Genomic DNA, 12,423 nt, shown 5'->3' with positions numbered 1-12,423 from the left:
TGAGATCACAGAAATGTATATTTTGTCACAGAAATCTCCTTTAATCTGATGCTTTGTGGTATCGCTTGTTTTGGGTATTGGTTTTTTGGGTTTTGTTTTGTTTTGTTTTTTTAAGACGGAGTCTCACTTTTTCTCTTAGGCTGGAGTGCAGTGGTACGATCTTGGCTCACTGTAACCTCCCCTTCCCAGGTTCAAGCGATTCTCCTGCCTCAGCCTCCCGAGTAGGTGGGACTACAGGCACTCGCCACCACTGCCAGGCTAATTTTTGTATTTTTAGTAGAGATGGGGTTTCACCATAATGGCCAGGCTGGTCTCGAACTCCTGACCTTGTGATCCACCCGCCTCAGCCTCCCAAGGGTATTGTTTTTTATAGGGTTTTGTTAGAACATCTCATGCTATATAATTTGACTTAAAATAGCCATACATTGTACCCAGAACTCTCTAATACATTTGAGATGAGACATAAACTTCAAGGTCCTTGGCTACTTGTGGTTGTCAATGATCCCTCAGAACATCCAAGCAGGGTCTTAGTTTCAGAAACTTGGATGTGTGCCAACCCAGGTAATTATTCTCTGCCTACCTAATTTCCCCAGGCAATTTTAATTGAAAATGGTATTCTCCTTTACCTCCGCTCTAATCTGCTCTGAAGTGTGCCTGTGTCCTGTTTCTTCCCTCCATCATAAGCTAACTGAGCTGTTTTCTTTTTGAAGCTTAAGTTGAAAAAGAGAAAAGTTTCTGGAGCTCCCAAGGGGGAAAATATCAGATAAATATGAGCCATTTAATTAGTCTCAAACCAGTGTGCTGAATGCCATGGGAGTGGTTGCAAGATACTCCTCTGCTGCCTAACCTGATGAAAAGTTTCTTTTGTGGATAGAAATACAAAGGGTTTCTTACTGAAAAACTGACCGAAAAAAAAAAAAAAAAAAAAGGCAGGAGGAGGGATGTGGGAGGGACACTGAGATAATTTTACTCTCTTGAAATGATTTTTTTTTAAAGCCACTGCTCCCTTTCTCATTTCCAAATTTAAAGTTAGCAGAACAAAATACACCATTTAACACAGGAATACCTAAAGTTCCATGAAAATCTTAATAGAAATATGCTTTTTAATTACTTCTAGCAAACATTCTCTTAAACCAATGCTGTCCAATAGAAACACAATGAAAGCCAGAAATGCAAATTACATATGTAATTTTCAACTTTCTAGTGTCATCATTACAAAGGTTAAAAGAAACACGAAATACTACTCAACAATAGAACGGAAATAACTATTGATAACACAATTTGAATGAATCTCAAGGGAATTTTGCTGAGTGACAAAACCTCATTTCAAAAGTTACATACTACGTGATTCCATTTTTATAACACTCTTGAAATGACAAAATTATATAGATAAAGAACAGATCAATGATTCCCAAGGGTTAGAGAGGAGAGGAGGAAGTGGGATGGCTGTGGCACAGAGATCCTTGGGATGGAATTCCATTCCTGACTGTGGTCGTGTCATAATGAATTTACAAAGGTGATTAAATTGCATAGAACTAAACACACACATGCATAGAACTAAACACACACACACACAAATGAGTGCATGTAAAACTGGTAAAATCTTAATAAGGTCAGTGGATTACATCAATGTCAACTGCATGGTTCTGCCATTGTACTGTTGTTTTGTAAAATATTACCAGTGAGGAAAACTGGGTAAAGGATATATGAGATTTCTCTGTATTATATTTTACAACTGCATATGACTCTCTAATTACCTCAAATTTAAAAATTAAAAAGGTGAACTTAATTTTAATAATATACAGATGCTCCTAGATTTAGAATAAGGTTACATCCTGAAAAACCCATCCTAAGTTGAAAATATGGTAAGTCAAAAATACATTTAACACACCTAACATGCCAAACACCAGAGTTTGGCCCAGTCTACCTTAAATGCTGTCCGAACGCTTACATTAGCCTACAGTGGAGCAAAATCATCTAACACAAAGCCTATTTTGTAGCTAAGCGTTGAATATCTCATGGTTTTTTCCCCTCGCAGTCACACAGCTGACTGGGAGCTGTGGCTCACTGCCACTGCCCAGCATTGCAAGAGAATCTCATTACATATGCTAGCCTGGGGAAATACAAAAATTTGAAGTATGATTTCTAAAGGATGTGTTACCACTTTTGCACCATTGTTAAGAGAAAAAATTATAAGTAGAACCATCAAGGACTATCTGTATTTTATTTAACTCAGTATACACAGAATTTTAAAATATAATCAATGTACATGTAATCGATATAAAAATTATTGAGTTATTTTAAATTCTTTTTTTTTTCCATTCTAAGTCTTTGGAATCCAACACTACAACACATCTCAATTCAAATTACCCACATTTCAAATGTTCAATGATCACACGTAGCTGTGGCTTTTATTATTGGGCGCAAAAGTTCTTTAAGACTAATATACATTCCCCAATCCCATCCAATGGCAGTCTTCTAATATGACATATAGCTTTACTTCTTAGACATTTTTTACATCACTGTTTCATAATGAAAGTCTTAGAGCGGCTGGGTGCTGTGGCTCATGCTTGTAATCCCAGCACTTTGGGAGGCCGAGTCGGGTGGATGACCTGAGGTCAGGAGTTCAAGACCAGCCTGACCAACATGGCAAAACCCCGTCTCCACCAAAAATACAAAAAAAAAAAAAAAAAAAAAGCCAGGCACGGTGGCGCACACCTGTAATCCTAGCTACTTAAGAGGCTGAGACAGGAGAATCACTTGAACCCGGGAGGTGGAAGTTTGCAGTGAACCGAGATTGCACCACTGCACTCCAGCTTGGGTGACAGAGCAAGACTCAGTCTCAAAAAAAAAAAAATCTTAGAGCTTGGATAGTGACTGGAAAATTTCATAAGTGGTACCAACTTGAATCTGCTTTGAACTACAGTTCCAATGATATATGAAAGTAATCTCTATGAAAAACAAGACTTTTAGTATCTTTTAAGAAATAACAACTAAGTCTCAGGAACTATATAAACTGGGCTCGACGGCTAATATTTTAACTATTTTGAATCTTTTTAATTTTTTCTTCTTCTCTTTGCTTTCTTATTTCCCTGTGGTGATTAGAAGTAGAATTATTAAAATGAGAAAGCCTTATGGGTTTGCTGCTCAGAGCCATGCAACTGTGAGACTCAATTTTCCTCTAAAGGTAGTCATGGGGGAGAAAGAACCAAGTGATCAAACATGTGTAATGGCAGATTTTAAGAAATACATAAAATTAGGCCAAATCTCTTGGGACTGTGAAAAGTGAAACAGGGAACAGACCTGGTTCTCAGACCAGGTCTAAGAGGAAGCTCTAGCGCTCAATCTCAAAAGACCAGTGCAATCTCCATTCCCCACTGCAGTGACAAAGAGATGAAAAAAAAAAAACCACTTTTCCCAAACGGAGCCTTCGGAATATAGAGCGGTTTTGGGAGTGAGAGAGACCTATCTTTGAGAATAAAAGTCAATTAACCTCTCCTGGACCTAGTTTCCTTGTTTGTAAAGCAGCAAAATTATCTACCTAACTCATTGTTGTGAAGTTAAATGGAATAATACATGAAAAGTGCCTATCACATTTGTGAAACCTGGAGTGAGGATTCAATTACAGTCCTCTCCCACTCCTTTATTTCTGCACTGACATAACTATGCATATAGACAAAATGATCTGTGCAAATTAAACTAAGAATAATAGCATAGGAAACTCAAGAGCTGTTGCTCTAGAATAATGCCAGAGAGAAAAATATCTCGTTTTAATTTATTGTAAGTCGCTTCTAATCTGCTGGTAGGAAGCTGATTTCCTGTTCAATTTAAGTTTATAGCACTCTTAAGGCAGCTGTATAGAAGCAGGGTGATATACCTAAAACAGAGGATCCAAAATAGTCTAGAAAACTGCAAACAGGCTGATTTTACAAGAGATTCATGACCTCAAGAACCTTTACATGAGTCACATTCTCAACAAACATAAAATGTATCTACTAGCCAGTAAGTGAGAACAGAAAAAGAGTAAGTACAGCTTACAAGAACCTCCCAATGTCTAAAGTTCTCTAGTTATAAATTATATGTTTAGATTAGTATTTATATTTATCAGATTTTTTTTTTTTTTTTTAACCAAAGACAACTGGTCAACCATCTATTCCATGAGACATTACCTCATATGCTGGTCCACTGGGGCACAACACAGTGTGGTATAGCAGTTACTTGCTTTTGTTTGTTTGTTTGTTTGTTTGTTTGTTTTTGGTTTTGTTTTTGATGGAGCTGGAGTCTGCAAACTTTTCACGACCCAGAACACAGCTGCTGATGTCAGAGCCCTGAGACAGTTACCACATCGAAAACAAGGGCTCCAAATCCATAGCCTGGAGTAATTTGTTTGAAAAACAGCCTGCTCTGATTCTGTTTCCTATTCATTTCTATTTGGTTTTTATAAAGGAACTAAAGCAGCTGATATATCTATAAATTCAAAGTTGCAGGACAAGATCCCAGCCTTTGTCAGCACCACTACCACTGAGCTAGATCAGTCAGCTGGCAAGGTCCCTCTAAGAATATGAAATTGCTTCTGGGAGAATGTGGGAAGGCTTTCCACCATTGCTACCTCTGACATCAGAGCCAAAGTTCATCATGCTATGAATAATATCTGAAGCATGACAAAGCCACTCTAGGAAACCATGGCAACTAAAGTAAAATAAACTGGGGAACTAAGAGCAGATGTGATCACCCACCTAGGACATTTAGGACTCATCAATGCCTGGCCTCAGAGGTATAACTGGTTTTAATAATCAAGATGATTATTTATTTTTATTTTTAATTCACATGCAGTAAAATAGACTCTCTCACGTGCAATGCTATGAGTTTGGCAAATGCATACAGTCATGTAACCATCACACAATCAAGACATAGAACAATTCTATTACCTCAAAACTCCCTCACGAGGCACCTTTGACAGTCAGTCTCTCTTCCCACTCCCACACAACCACTGATCTGTGTTCTGTTCCTATAATGTTGCCTTTACTGCATGGAAGCATATAGTATGTAGCCTGCCAAGTCTGACTCCAGCTTCTTTCATGTAGTGTAACGCATTTTGGGATTCATCTGTGTTGGTGCATTCGTCAATAATTTGTTCCTTTTTACTGATGAGCATTATTTTATTGTATAGATGTACCAGAGATTTTTTTTTTTATTCTCTAGTTAAGAGATATCTGGATTGTCTCCAGTTTCTGATGACTCTACATAAAACTACCATAAACACTAGCATACAGGTTTTGGTTTATGCATAAGTTTCCATCACTTAGGTAAATAACCACAAGTGGCATGGCTGGGTTATATGTATTATATGTTTAACACTATAAGAAACTGTCCAACTGTCTTTCAAAGTGGTGGCACCATTTTGCATTCCCAGCAATGCATGGGAATCCCAGATGCTCTGCATTTTCACCCACTTGGTACCATCTAGTTTTTTTTCCCTTCTTATTTTAGCTATGCTCGTAGTTGTGTGATAATATCTCGTTGTGATTTTTAAAATGATGACTCTCTGTGATCTGTCAAATATTAGAGTACCATGTATTTCTACCTTTAAATAAGTAATGCATTATGATGTCCTTTTTAGAAACAAGGCAAGAAGCCCAGACAGTTAAGTAAATCTACACAGTTATAACATGCAAAAGATCTGGTTCCAGAAGAAATACTCCCTCCACAAGGTTGCATATATGTACCTAATACCTACAAATATTAATATTACATCAATAATAATAATCACAATAGATTCCCATTTAGCAATAGGAAATAACTCTAATACATCATAACTTTTATGAGTAAAAAAACATACATTATTGATAATTCAAACACATGCATATGCAATTACATACATACAGTACTATACACACAGGTACATTTTATTATAAAGGGCAGTTTATCAAGCATATTGATAGTTTACATTTAATCGCAAAGGGAGGAGCATCTAATATTTTAGAAAACACAAAATTATACCAGTAACATTACATAATTGCATAACAATGATCTGATTATAAATATTAGCTGTTCCAAGGAAGATTTCCATTTTTAAACAACTCATTGACTTTTTATTCTGTTACTGCTTGTACTTTAAAAAAACTAAATATATGATTTGGAATTTTTAGCATGTCTGATTTCTTCCCACTTTGTTGTCATGTTTACCTACCTTCTGCTGCTGAGGATCATTTTATGCATTCCTTATCTATTCCCATAGACGGAACAGGAAATTAAATGTCTTTCCATGAAAAATAGTTATTTTACTCATTCAACAAATATTTATTGCATTCCTAGCAAGCTGGGGGGAGGAGAGGGGTAGTGGTTACCACTTGAGATAACTGGCCTTGGCAAGCGTGTCACTCATGAAGTGACTTATGAGCAAAGACCTGAGAGAGGTGAGTGAGTAAACCTCAAGAGACTGAGAGGAAGAGGAATACAGGGAGTGGGACCAGCAGATGCAAAGCCCTTGAGGGGAATGCTGTATTCTGCAAGGGTGGAGAGACCCATGTAGCTGGAACACAGCAAGTGAGCGAGGAGGACACCAGAAGGAGATGAAATCAGAAAGGTAAAAGAGAGTCAGATCATATAAAAAGACAATGATTGGATCTGATTTTCAATTAAATGGGAAGCAATCAGAACGTTCTGAGCAGTAGTTGCCTGGTCTGACCTCAGTTTTAAAGGAACACTTTGTCTTTTGGAGAACTGACTACAGCAGGGCAAGAACAAAGCACAGAAACCAGTTAACAGGCTACTACAAGAGTCCAAATGAGTGATGACAGTGGTGTGGTCAAAGGCAGTAACAGTTAACATTGGTAAATGCTGTTGGATTCAGCACACATTTTGAAAACAGAGACAACAGCACTGGCTGATGGACTGCATTCAGACGTGTAAGAAAGGGAAATGATTTCAAACCCAGGACTGAAAAAGTAAAAGAAACTACAATCACTTAGTCTGGAAAACAATGAATAGCTTTAACATGAATCTTTAAGAAGCTAAAACACAGTGACATACTAAGTAGCTGGTATCCATTTTTGAGAGCCAAGAGTGAAAAATGGGAAACTGAGACTGTCATTTTCAATAACTAACTGGGAACATCTGCTGCTATCACCGAGGGAAAGTCACTGAGAATTCTGAATAAAGATCAAAATCAGAATACCATTCTCTCTCCCTGCCCTTGATGACTTTTATGTAATATATTCCCGATGAGCTATCGTAGGCTGAGATTGACAGGAATCAGCCAGAAGATGGATTAACAACAGATAAGCAGGTTGATTGAAATGTAAATAGATGAAGATTAATGCAGTGGAGAGCACGAATCAACATGCAGGAAGAGATAAGACTCAAAATAAGTAAATTGTAATTTTAAAAGTTTTGCATGCTGCAACAATTGTCTGAAATAATAAAAATCTGGGAGACCTGGCATGTAGAATACCAATTTTTGTTCATTTCTCTCAGAAAATTAAGGATGCTGTGAAGATCAAAACCATTTGTTATGAATATAACCTAGTGTTTCAAGACTAAGAATAATGCTTTTAAAGAAATTCAGGACAATTTTGAAGAACCAGAGACATTGGAATTTTAAGTGGTACCGAACAACTTCCCCTAGATTTCAGTGTCCCCACCATCTGAGATTCAAGAGTAAAAGACACAGTGCTAGGCTAACAGGGTTCTCAGGATTCCATCAGTGACGGGAACACTGAAAAAGCCAACTTGGGCAAATACTCAAAGGTACCGTCCTTTAGGTTTATTCTCAAAGTTATCTTACATGGGGTTTCTACACTGTTTAATAAATGCTTATTGAATGAATAAATGAAACTTTCCACCACTGTTGGGATGGGGCAGGGTAGGAAGAAAAACACCTCCATTTTCATATCCTTCTTTCCCAAGGCAAACCCAATGTATTTCGCTAGTTACGATTCTAGTTTAGTGTTACAATCCAGAGCTTTGAAGCCTATAGCTTCTAAAGAAATGAACACACAAAAAAGACTAGAGACTATTTTGGAATTTCTTTTAAAAGTACTTCAACATTTATTAACACTTATTAATAGAGTCCATTTGCAATATTATCTTCTTGCTCCTCACACCATGTAAGAGTATAGACCTACCTTATCTAAGCACTTCTGAAATCCTAAAACTCTCCTATGAAATCACAAGCCATGTGATATCCCTCTCAACATTGAAGATAAGCGAAGATTAAATGAGAGTCAAAATAGCCCTCTACTATTTTCATAGATGGCCTTTAAGAAAGAGAATACAATGGTAAATCAAAATTTGGGAACACAGTGATATGCTGGTGAAATAATTCATTGCTCATTTTTCTATTCCAATTTGTTGACACACTGTCTCCTCTATTCCTCATGAGTAGGGTACAATCTTCATGATTCCCTTCTCTGGAACTGAGATAATCTAAGGACAAGTGAGTGACCAAAAATATCCTATTAATATGACTACTCAGCCACATCACAGTATCCATTCCAAGATAAAAACCATAACTCTATTTAATAGCACAAAGCCCTACATTTATTTGCATCTTACAAGAGATCATTCAGGAGACTGAAGCAGCTAGCTAAATCATCTTGACCTTATTTAATTTACCATTCTTTTCTTACATTAGTTCTGCTGCAGAAATAGGACTGAAATTCCCTTTCAATAACTCCCTGACAACTTAGGATCAGAAAGAATAAATTTACTTTGTTGATTCCCCATATTCCACAAAGAAACAGAACCAGTAATTGTAATACCATTTAATATTAAACCTACCTTCTCTTGCTTCTATTTTTACAGCAAGATAAATGTTGACCAAAAGTACACTATGTGATTTTTCTTTTGTTTCAATGTTCTTTTATTGTATTTGTTTTGAGAGGGGGGAATGTGTTCTAGAGACAGACACCTCTGAGATAAAACATTGCTTTTTAGAAAACAGTTGGCAAATGCTGACTTAGAACAAAGTTAAGAAAAAGCTAAGTATAAATGATACAAAAACCTTAGTTATATCTCTGAGACTATATCTAGAGGGAACTAACATGTTTACCACAGGAATTCAGTTGTTAACTTGCTTATGCAGAGTTCTTCTGTTGAGAAATGATGATGGTTCTCAGCTCAGAAGTTCTCCTGACTCAGCATAAGGTTTTGTTTTCTTTCTTTTTCCTTTTTTTTTTTTTTTTTTTTTTTTTTTGAGATGGAGTTTTGCTCTTGTTGTCCAGGCTGGAGTGCAATGGCGCATTCTCAGCTCACTGCAACCTCTGCTTCCCAGGTTCCAGCAATTCTCCTGCCTCAGCCTCCCAAGTAGCTGGGATTACAGGTGCATGCCACCATGCCCAGCTACTTTTTGTAATTTAATAGAAACGGGGTTTCACCATGTTGGCCAGGTTGGTCTCAAACTTCTGATCTCAGGTGATCCAGCAGCCTCAGCCTCCCAAAGTTCTGGGATTACAGGCATGCGCCACTGTGCCTAGCCTGGTTTTGTTTTATTTCTGTTTGGTGACAGGGGAGTTTGATTTAAGCCTCTCCAGGAAATTCCTATACAGGTCCCAGGGTGGTCTAGGCAGCAATATCTGATAAAAATAAAATGTGAACTATATGCATAGCTTTAATTTTTTAGTTGCCACATTTGACAAGGCAAAATCAATTTTTAATATTAATATCTTTCATTAATCCACTATATCCTAAATATTATTTCAACATGTATTCCATATATTACACAAAAATTAATGAGATATTTTACATTATTTTTTCATGCAAAGTCTTTGAAATCTAGTGTGTATTTTATACTTGCAGACACATCTCAATTTGAACTGGCCACATGATGAGTGCAAAATAGCCATATTGCAGTAAGCCGTGTCCATATTGGACAGCACAGGCCCTAGAAAAGAATCTATGGAATTGCTTAATGGGTAGGCAGTGAGTTGTAGGTTGACAATAATAAAATCTCTCTGCTGCAACTAGGTGATCAGAAAAAAGACAACTGGAGAGGCCCACATGGTCTTTGACCTGGACGCATCTAATAATTCTCTAAGTTCTGGTTATTATAAAAATTTAACTCTTCTCTAATCATTACAGCCCCAGGCATTTAACCCATTAATGTGCCAAGAGCTCTGTAAATAAATTTGTATTTTGCCACATATGTGGAAAATATTAATCTACCTTTTCTTACTACACTGAGCATCTTGCTTTCTTGCATCTTACATTGCCTACATCTCTTATATTCCCTTTGGGCTTTGTCGCTATACTGTATTGAAGAAATTCAGGTTTAAATTCAATTCAGAACTCTAGCTCTCATCTTGAAATCTAATTATGAACTACACCTCAAGATAAATTTCTAAAATAACACCTCCACTTACTGAGAACCTTTGTACTAAATATTCTGCTAGGCCCTTCATAAATAAAACCTCCAACCCACCAAAGACAGGCCTTATTACCCTCATGACAGCAAACTAACCTGATGCCAGAAGAGGTTAATAACCTGCTCAAGGATCACATGAATAGTTTTGGCTACCCCTAATCTTCATGACTTTCCACAACCCTTCTTTGCCTTGGTTGAATAACAGTAGACAATGTCCTCTTATACCTAAATTGTCCACCCAAACATCAGTATCTTTCCATAGCCTGAATTCTGAACACCAATTCCTACTTTATTCCTTTAGGAACAGAAACCAGCAAGGAAGCAACAACCATCTGTCACTATTGAGCTTGCAAGGAGCAGGGGAATAACTTTCCTTCATCAAAGTCCAAGATAAAGAAATTCACTGAGTGCCACCCACATTACACAATCCTCCCACCCAGGTGTCCATTTACATGCCCAGAAGTCATTTTAATTGCAAATTAGAGGTTACCCCTGATAATATGGCCCTCCTATTCCATTGTCAGGGCACTCTGGTCCCCAAAGTCATTAGTGCAAACTTGTTTCAATTGCTTTTGACTCTGCCTGCACACACAGATTTCTCTGTAGGGACCTCTGCTATAACAAGTTTCTGCTCCCCACACATAGACTGTTGCTAAGGAGAAAAGAGTTCTGCCTCTGTAATTACTACAGTACCTGAAATTCTTCTGTAATCTCTACCAGTCCTTTACTTAACATCAAGAGCCCCTTTCTGCTTAAAACTGTAACGTGTGCTTTTTGCACTCCTAAGCAAGGCTCATCAAAATTTTTCTGATGCAAGGTTGTCTGAATCAGAAAAATTTTCAAGCTAATTTTATCTCCAAAACCTCTTTGTTTTTCAAAACATTCAACCCCTCCCCAGGGATGGTTTTGCCCCCACAGTTAGGCAAGATGAATCCTGAAGCCAGTTGTCTGAGACTGTATTAGTCAGGGTTCTCTCGAGAAACAGAACCAGTAGGATATAGAGAGATATATATAAAATGAGATTTATTCTAAGAATTGGCTCATGCAGTTAGGGAGGCCAAGAAGTCCCACAATCTGTTGGAGAGCCAGGAAAGTTGGTGGTGTAATTCAATAAGAGTCCAAAAGCCTGAGATAGGGGGTCAGGGGGATTGATGGGATCCCAGTCTAAGTTAAAAAGCCCAAGAACCAGCAGCGCCGACGTCCAAGGGCAGAGCAGGAGATGATGGATGTCTAAGCTCAAGCAGAAAGAGAAGAATTTACCCTTTCTGCGCTTTTCTTCTATTCAGCCCCTCAGTGAACTGCTGATGATACCCACCTGCACTGGTGAAGACACTCTTTTCTACTCAGTCTATGGATTCAAATGTTAATCTCCTCTAGAAACATCCTTACAGACACAGCCAGAAGTAATGTTTTACCAGCTATCTGAGCAACCCTTTGCCGAGTCGGGTTGATGTATAAAATTAACCAGCACAGAAACCTTGCTCCTCAAAGGTGCTCACAGACCAGCGGCATCTGCATCAACTGGAAGCTTGTTGGATGTGAAGAATCTACATTTTACCATCAACTCCAGGTGATTCATATCCACATTAAAGTGTGATAAGCCCCAGTTCTACACAAAGCTAAAAAGAATATGCAAGATGATTTCGTAAATAACCAGGAAGTTGATGCAAACTGCAGTTTTTCATTTAACTTCTGTTAAGCAATGAATTATTAGGCTTTGTTTGTAACCCTATTTTTCTAGACTAAAATTGGACTAAAAATGAAATAGTTTCCAGAGAAAAAACTAAACTTCCTAATGTGATCTTAAAATCTTGCCATTGCCTCAGTTAGTAAAGTAAAAGTTTACAGTCTGTGACCCATTGCTTACCGCACAAAAAGAGAGGCACTAACTACTAAAAGATTTCTGCAAAGAAGCATTAGGACAATGCATGAAGTAACTGTAAAGCAAGCAAACAAACAAATGTCTTCTCATAATTAGCAAGCCCTATGTACTTTCCTTTTATAATCACTGCAAATATTATTAGAATGATTTATGAGAGATACAATTTCATTAAATAACT

General features: G+C 37.5%; 1 protein-coding gene across 1 annotated transcript in view; it reads right to left on the bottom strand.

The window, feature by feature from the left end:
• The window catches only part of PLCB4 (phospholipase C, beta 4), a 293,921-nt gene extending 283,345 nt beyond the window's left edge, over positions 1-10,576 (bottom strand). Inside the window, exon 1 of the mRNA XM_011998921.1 lies at positions 10,460-10,576. The gene's annotated coding sequence lies outside the window, so the exon portion shown is untranslated. The remainder of the gene's footprint in view (positions 1-10,459) is intronic.
• Between the last annotated feature and the right edge of the window lie 1,847 nt (positions 10,577-12,423).

The sequence above is a fragment of the Mandrillus leucophaeus genome, unplaced genomic scaffold, assembly GCF_000951045.1.
Source record: "Mandrillus leucophaeus isolate KB7577 unplaced genomic scaffold, Mleu.le_1.0 Scaffold116, whole genome shotgun sequence".
In the NCBI taxonomy this organism is placed as follows: domain Eukaryota; kingdom Metazoa; phylum Chordata; class Mammalia; order Primates; family Cercopithecidae; genus Mandrillus; species Mandrillus leucophaeus.
The sequence above is the reverse complement of the archived record's forward strand: the minus strand, read 5'-3'. Positions and strand labels throughout refer to the sequence as shown.